The 8565-nt window shown below is 39.9% G+C and overlaps 1 long non-coding RNA gene across 1 annotated transcript in view; it reads left to right on the top strand.

The window, feature by feature from the left end:
• Nucleotides 1–594: 594 nt before the first annotated feature.
• Nucleotides 595–8565, top strand: part of LOC116670585 (uncharacterized) — a 9049-nt gene continuing 1078 nt past the window's right edge. The window contains exons 1-2 of the long non-coding RNA XR_004327059.1: nt 595–1409; nt 6779–8565. The exon at nt 6779–8565 is cut by the window's right edge and continues 1078 nt beyond it. This is a non-coding gene — a long non-coding RNA (uncharacterized LOC116670585). The remainder of the gene's footprint in view (nt 1410–6778) is intronic.

The following is an 8565-nucleotide window of genomic DNA, read 5'->3' as shown; positions in this document are numbered from 1 at the left end:
TTGTCCAGCTTTGACTGGAGCATGCAACAACAAACACAGAAACACACCTGGCTGGTCAGCTTGGCATTTTTTTAAATGAACACACACATCACACACACACACACACACACACACACACACACACACCACACCACTACATATGTGTATATATAATATTATATATTTATATATATATATAATATATATATAATTATATACATACATACATACATACACATACATACATACATACATACATACATACATACACACACACACACATTTATACATATGTCACACACACACCACACACACACCACCACACACACACACACACACACACACACACACATGCAAACACAAATTCTTCACAAAAACATACCAGAAGAGACCCACGCCCCTCATCCCGGCCTCTGTCACAAATGCCTCTTGTCGTCAGGCTACGTGTTACTCCCCCGAGTCGGTTGCTAAGCAACCATGGGTACATTAACATGCGCGGGAGAAAGGGAGCAGGGGATACCTCTTGCCTGTGGAGCGAAAGCAACCAAGACAGCGTCAGTGAGAGGCGACGGGTTCCTTCACAGCGCCCCCCCCCCCCTTGCTCTCTCTCATATCCATCCAGCATTCACGCTCGACTCAGTTAGTTAGGGACACACGCTCAGCCACTGAAGCACTGAAAAAGCAAGAAAAAGGTGTGTTAGGTTACACATCAAGTAGAGCAAGCAGGGGCTTCCACCACTTCAGCAAGGGTGCCTTTTTTTTCCTTTTTTTTATTTCAGCATGAAAATTTAAAAGCAACAACATCAGCTAAACATGTTTTACATTGCTGAGCAGTATAAAAGTTTGATAGAGGAGATGAGCTTTTAATAAGATGGCTTGATAGGGGTGTCTTGGCAGAAGAGACAAGGCTGAAATCTTTTTTTTTGAAAGCTTTGCGGAATAAAGAGAGGATGATGGAAAGGTTCACATGAAACAGCTTTGTTACCCCGCCACCCCCATCTGCCCATCAACTCCATTCTTCAACTTGACATCATCCTTCCTCACAGACAAGAAGAAGAAGAGGAGGAGAAGAGAGAAACAGAGTTGGGGAGGATAACAAAACAGAGAGAGAAAGAGGAGCCGAGAGGAGGTGGGCAGCACAGTTTCAGCTCTCACAAGGCTGAGGAGGAGAAAGTGACGGCAGCTAGAACTTGGCCAGTAGTGAGATGAAATTCGGGGAGGAGACGCTGGAGAGCTGCAGGGTACCACATCCAACGAGAGTCCTGAAATTGGACTGCCTGGAAGACGAGTCTGCCCTCATTGGATCCTCTGTCGCTCCACAGCCGAAGGATGAGAGGGGTCGACTTTCACCTTAGTTGCCAGGGATGTCTGTGCACTACAGAAAGGCGTCCCCCTCCAGCAATGCTATGTTATTCCTGATGCTCTGCAAGGTAGGTCTTTAAAGTACAATACCACTGTCAGCCCACACTCAGGGCTTTTATAAAATAAACTCATCGTCATGTGCAGAGCAAGAAAACTAATACTTAATGAATCTTTCACCATTTTTAAACGTCAGTGTGTAGCTACATGTATGAATTCATTATGCATCATGATATATTCTTTATAAATGGGGGATATTTCTAGGCTCAGTCGTCTATAAATAAATTATTGATTAAGGTAGCAAATAAAAGCTAAATGCTGCCATGCTTTGTTTTACTTAGAAATACTATTAGCTGCATTTGTCCAAAAAAACACATGGCCCTCTGGGAGTTGCTTGTCCTGCATGTTGCTAAAAAGTTTAAATGCTTCTTAAGTTATAGCAGGACAATCTTAAATGAAAGTCTCTATTTAATTTTTTGTATACCGAACAATTAATTTGTGACTCAACCTGTTGTTTTCTCAAGTGTAATGTAGTTAAAATGAATTCCAAACAAAGTATCCATGAATCTGATTTTGGAAAGACTTGCTTCACTTTCATGTGGAAACAATACGCACGTTTTTATTTTTTTGTAATACTTTGTGATATGCAAGCCTTCTTTTGTTGTCAAATTGAAATGCCGTATTTGTCAATTCAAGCTGTAAATTCCTGCATTTCTGAACTTCTCTGTGGGGTCTTTAGCAGGATCTTTTTGATCAATAAAAAAGTTCTCTGCAAATGCAGTTCTTATTCCCATCCAAAATAGATCTGTCACACTTCCTCTCACTCACAGCACAATGAGGGCAATGAGTAGGTTATGGAAAATGGGTCACATTCACTACTGGCAGTATCTCATTCAAATTTACTTCAAATCTCATGACTTCTTCTCTTCCTCTTCTAATTTATTTACATATATGCAGAGAGTATGTTTCTGTATGTGATGCTCTAATTGTGTGTGTCTGTGTCAGTGGGCGATGGTCATCAACCTGTGCATGTGTGTGTGTGTGTGTGTGTGTGTGTGTGTGTGTGTGTGTGTGTGTGTGTGTGTGTGTGTGTGTGTGTGTGTACGTGTGTGTGCGCGCGTGCCGGCAGGGAGCCGTTTGCTTTAATTCCATTTTATAACAATGCCAAAAGCGACTCCTGCCTGTCAGACTATGTTAGCATCTGGAGTCGTTGACATGCTCAGAATTATTCAAGTGGCAAAAGGTTTTACTCTCCACTGATCTGATCTAAGGGATGTTAGCTTCTGTTAGGTGTAACAGGGTTGTCTGGATTTGTTGTCCCAGGTATGGCATCACACTCTTTTCTCCCTCTTTTTGTCCCTCTCTCATTGTCTCTCCGTCTGCTCTTTTTATCCAATACGCTGCTGGCTGCCACTGTACGCGTGAAGAGCCAGATGTGAGCTCTTGCCTTCTGAAAGAAAAACTCTCAAGGAGATGCTTTTCTTTTTGAATGAGAAATTGTTGATCCAGATGCTACATCACATCATATTTGAATCATGAGTGGCCCTGACAGAGACAGACCTGCTCAGATTAATCACAGGGGGGGGGAGTGTAGAATGTAGAAGTGTTGGAATTGTTGTTGGACAACAGGAATCGATACTGAGATAACTAAATCCTACCTTGGAATAGCACACAGTCAAATGCCTGATCAATAAGAGGTGGAGAAGTGGAGACGGTGTACTGTATCTCGACTGGATTAATAATCCTTTCATTTAAAATTCCACGCTATGTAAGTTCATTTCAGTGACTGTCCTTAGCTTATCCTGAGAGTTAAACAGACACAGGGAGTCATTATCCGTGGTTAATGATCATGGCACATCGCAGGATGCCAGCATTGGCTGCCACTTGAAACCAAATGTCTCTGTTGAACACTGGTGACATTGGATGAGGAAGGCATCCAGAAGTTTTCTGTGAGATGCACAGCTCTACTCTATGGTAAAGCTGTTTTCTCAACACTCAAGTTTTGGCTGAGCCTTAACCCTCCTTTACCACCGTCCCTCCTCCTCCTCATGGTGGTAAAAGTATCAAGATCCTTTACCTACTAAAAGTACCAATATGGCAATGCAAACAAACTCAACATTACAAGTAAAGGTCCGGCTTTTAAAATCCTACCATTAATCTATGTTAAAGGTGCTCGTATCAGTAAAATGTAGTTGAAGTATCAAAGTAAAAGTACTTGTTCTGCAAGTAAAATGTCCCCTGTGACACATAGAGATGTTACTATGCACGCATCAATAGGTAAATAACATTTTACAGCATGTACTGTATTTAGGTAGTTTAGTCCAGTGGCTGCCAACCTACAAAGCCCTTAGATAATTCAGTGGAGTGGTGAGACTCATGGGAGAGGAAAGTAGAAAAAAATGGTTTTTTTTCTACTTTTTGGGGGGAAATATTGGACACCTTGAATGAAACAACACACAGACATCTGACAAGGGACCCCAAATAGACACAGCATGTTTTTTGTAAGAAGTCCCAAGCCAAAGAGATTGGGGATCACTGGTTTTATCTTGAACAGCAAATATGAGCTGGGCGGCCTCTGTGCCTGCGTCAGTTTCCAGCGGGATGTCAGTAGCTATGGTGTCCTTTTGCTGAGACTTGGCCGGATCCTGGTGTTTTTTTTCCCCCTGTGCGCTGATCTGACGGCCACATTCTGCTATACGATGAATCATGCACAAGTTTAAGGAGCTGATGGGACAGCATTTCACTGGAATTTCATCTTGCACAATTTTTATATGACAAATAAAAGATTTTGATTAATTGATGCTCTTTTATAAGCTTATTATTTTTGTTTCATGCAAAATCTCAATTTGTAAAGTAACCTGTAACTATAACTGTCAGGTTCCTGTAGTATATTAGAAGTGGCATGAAATGAGTACTTCAAAATTGTACTGTAAATGTACTTAGTTACTTTGCACCATTGCTCGTCCTCCTCCATCTCTCTCAACATCCTTGGGCAAATTCTTTCCCCCCTTGTCTTTTTTTTGCTGTGCACTTGTTTATATCAGCAGCGAGTAGGCATCTTCATGCATGAGGGCACATCCAGCGCGCCACACAAAGATCTCCATTCATGTTGAGGGAAACTCCGTTTATAGTGCTCCCCAGGAGAGGCAATCAAAGCCCATTGTTGCAGATCAGTGAAGGAGGGCGCACTTTAACACAGAAACAGAACCTGATGGGGTTTTTATGTGCATCAAGAGCACAATACATGTTGATGATTGTACACTGCTATCATTCAGAGTCACCATGTGGGATGTTAGCCTTTCAGTGAGGACAACCAGTTTCATGCTCTTAACCTTATGTTAACAGGCCCGCACAAAAGGCCTTTGACTTCTACAGAATAAAAAGGCCTTTTATGTAAACTTATAGGTAATCCATAAACACAATAGCCATTGCTTGACGGTGATCCTTCTATAATTGAATTAGAATGTCTTCTATTAAATTATTTAGGATTCCTATGTTTGACTTGCAAGATCTAACATTTGAAATGCAGCACTGGTCTGTCGAACTTATTAGAATGACTTACTCTATCTTATTGTGATCAGCTCAGTCAGTTTCATTTCCCTTTTCTGCCAAGAGCCTTTTTCATATGCCAAACTGTCCTGGAACACAATTCGGAAGAAACAAAAAAGGGAGGAAAACAAGGTGACATAACATTAATTTCAATTATTGCAAAGAGCGGCCTGCAAATGAGCCTTAAAACTGTGATCTTTGCAAGGTTAATTATATTAAACAACTGGAGAATTAAATTTTAGGAAGTCATGTTTTTTTACTTGAAGTTGTGATCCTGTGAGTGGACAACACAATTTTTGATGCATGAGGTGTCTAAACAGAAAGCAATACAGATGCCAAGGCAACTGAATAGTAGATATCATTGCAGCAGGGTATTCTTGGTCCAGCTGAGAGCCCATGAAGAGTCACTACAAAAAAGGATTAAAGGTTATGCAGGATTATTTTTATTAGTGCAAGTCAGTTCCCTCTCTCATAAAGTACATCAGCCAAAAAGGCACGATGTAAACATGTTTTTGTAAACTCTTGCTGGAAGTCAAAACTCTGTTGTTAACCTTGTATCTAAGTTTTTATCTAAGAGGGGCAGCTCCCTGTTCAAAGGCTTATTTTTAGGATGCATTAGCTTACATGCCTTACAGTTGCTAGTAGGCGTATAAACCCATTGACCCGCAAAAGGAGAGCTTTTCTCCTGAGAGGTATTTGGATGCCAACTTGCACTAGTTGCTGTGCCTGCGGGCTAAAACATACAACTAGTTTCTAATACTCCACCCCAGGCTACACCAATCAAAACACACACACACACACACACACACACACACACACACACACACACACACACACACACACACACACTTCTGAAAACTCCCACATAGGTGCTAGCACACTTAGAACCTGTGTCGGATCACAGTTGATGAAGTCACACAGCTGAATGGAGACTAGTTGAGTGCTTTTTACACTCAGAGCTATTCGTCTGATGTCAATCAAGAGGAGTGTCTGTTTTTAGAAGTACACTGTTATCATAATTAAAATAATTTATTTTGTCACCAAATTTCACTTCAAGTGTTTCCTCAAAAAGAACAATAAAAAACATGTTTACATGATAGTATTTTCATGTGAAGTAAAGTCCTTTTACATCAAAATTATAACATCTTCAAAATACCTAAAAAAGAGATGAATGTGTTTATTAAAGTGGTAAACCTGTGTTATTTGTCTTACAGGAGCTTTTTTTTATTTGTATCACTGTCAAAATGGTAATGGAAATTTCTAAGAGAATTGTTACTAATTGTTATTGGAAAAGTAATTGGGGGAATTGCACCAGCCTGCGTTATTCAACCACTCTAGTGCTTTTCATAGTTCAGTTTCCCATTTGTAGTGAAGAAAAACCACCTACCACATACTACCTTTGTTTTGAAGCATTTGTTCCTGTCTTTTACACAGAAACAGTAAAAACTTCCTCTGAACATCACACACCCCTGCTGTTGTTTCTTTCATCCCAAGCACTGACTCTTAAATGTGTTAATCTGTTCCACAGCCAGAGTAGTTTCCTATATATTTCTTGCATTTATTGACAAAACAGTCATAAAACCAATGTGGCAATCTTAGATAATAATGCATTCTAATAATTAAAAACACATGTAACTTTCACAGCACTTTCTTAAAACACATATTAGCATGTTGTTTAAAGAAGAAAAATACCACTTTGTTAATTACTTTTTAAATTATTTGTATTGCCTTTTTAACCATCTCCCCAAAACATAACTTTAGTTTTTGTTTTGTTGTGATTATCGCCGTCCACTATACACGGTGCAAAGACCATCTTCAGACCACAAATTAACCAGTTGCAGTAACTAACACACAGATTGGGTTTCTCTTTTCTCTTATCTGCTTTCTTCAGATTGGTCTGAGACGAAAACTGCAGACTTTTCCAGGGAAAATGGTAAACACTCTCCACATTGATGAGGAAAAGGGAATCCAAGACAAGGAAAGTAAGGAGGAGAGCATCTTGGCCATGTTGGGCATCATTGGGACCATTCTCAACTTAGTGGTCATCATCTTTGTCTACATCTACACCACACTGTAGGTTGTTGGCCTCTTGTTGTCCTTGTTGAGCTCATCTGTGCTGTTGCAGCAACAGTATGTGGACTGATTTGGAGCTGAGGATGGGAAGAGCATGGAAGAGGCTGAACTTCCCCAATGGTAAACTGGATCTAAGACTATGTGATCGCCATATGGCATCCATCCTGCATCACTTCAAACAACTTAGACTGTGGGAAACTGGCTTGTTCCTCTCCCCTTTAAAGATAGAATTATCCAGAAAGCCGGGTAATGTTTGACTTGTACATAAATGCATAAGACTGACAAGAAACGCTTAAAAGATGCAGCTTTCACCAACACATGGACATGAAGCGTGGACATTTTTGGAAAAATATTTTTGTTAGATGTTCTTATTCACTTAAATATGGAAATTATCCATGGGAAAATAGATGAAGATGTACAGAGAAGGTAAACACAAGTATCTGCATTGCTTAATTGTTATGAAGGATTATCTCAGTAAAACACAACATACATACATACATTTATGTTAGATTGAAACAGACATTTAGAAAAATGTTTGATTGAGCTTATTTTAATGTTTGTTTTATACTGTGTTTCCCACTGTTTTCTGAAAAAAACATTACTTTGGAAGGCATTTTGTTTCAATGGAGTCTATATAAACTGAAAATGGGTTACATTCAAACATTTAAAAGTTGTTTAACGTGCATTAAAGAAATGGTGTCTTTAAATGGCATTAAGTCGGGCTGTAATGGGTGCACTTGACATTGTGCTTGACGTAAAATGGTGGAAAATACAACAAATTAGTGCAAAAAGGCTGGATTATCATTTATTATTCAAGTTTAAAATGTATAACTTCCGAGTCATCAACACTGAGATAACTGCATCCATTTGCGTGAAAATGCAGCGACTAAGGTTGACACCACCATGTTCTATCGTGTATTTAAAAACAGATACATGGGACATTATCACAGAGTAACCTGTTCACCCATATATGTACATAGAATTTAGAAAAGTCTGCATTTCTCAGTTTGTGCATCACTGACTTAAAACTTAGACTTGTGCATAATGACTGTATGCCTTAAAACGTGAGGATATTTCCATGATGTATTAAATTATCAGGTTATTACTACATTCTAGAAGGTTTCACTTATTGTATATATACGTATATAATCAACCAGTTCTCACTCTGAACTTGTAAATATGGACGCTTGGGCAGTGGCTGTCAACGTCAGATACAATGCAAAAGGCACCCTTCAGCGTGTGTAGAACGCACCGGGGAGCAGCAGCTACACGGTGCTTGAAGATGACAACGGTAGCGAGTAGTGTGAAAGGCCTAAAATCCGCAGAGGGAGGTTGGTTGAGGTGGTGGATGGGTCAAACAACACAGGACATTCACCCAGGAGCTCGTGTCCAGCGTGTAATGTTTCCTAAACCCAACTGTCCTGTTCTTCTTTTCCTGAACCCAACAGTCTCGTCGTTTTTTCCTAAACCTAACTATCCTGTTCTTCTTTTTCTAAACCCAACTATCCCATTCTTGTTTTCCTGGACCCCACTGTCTCGTTCTTCTTTTACTAAACCCAACTGTCCCATTCTTTTTTTCCTAAACCCAACTGTCCCGTTCTTCTT

This window comes from Etheostoma spectabile, chromosome 20, assembly GCF_008692095.1.
Source record: "Etheostoma spectabile isolate EspeVRDwgs_2016 chromosome 20, UIUC_Espe_1.0, whole genome shotgun sequence".
Classification (NCBI taxonomy): domain Eukaryota; kingdom Metazoa; phylum Chordata; class Actinopteri; order Perciformes; family Percidae; genus Etheostoma; species Etheostoma spectabile.
The sequence above is the reverse complement of the archived record's forward strand: the minus strand, read 5'-3'. Positions and strand labels throughout refer to the sequence as shown.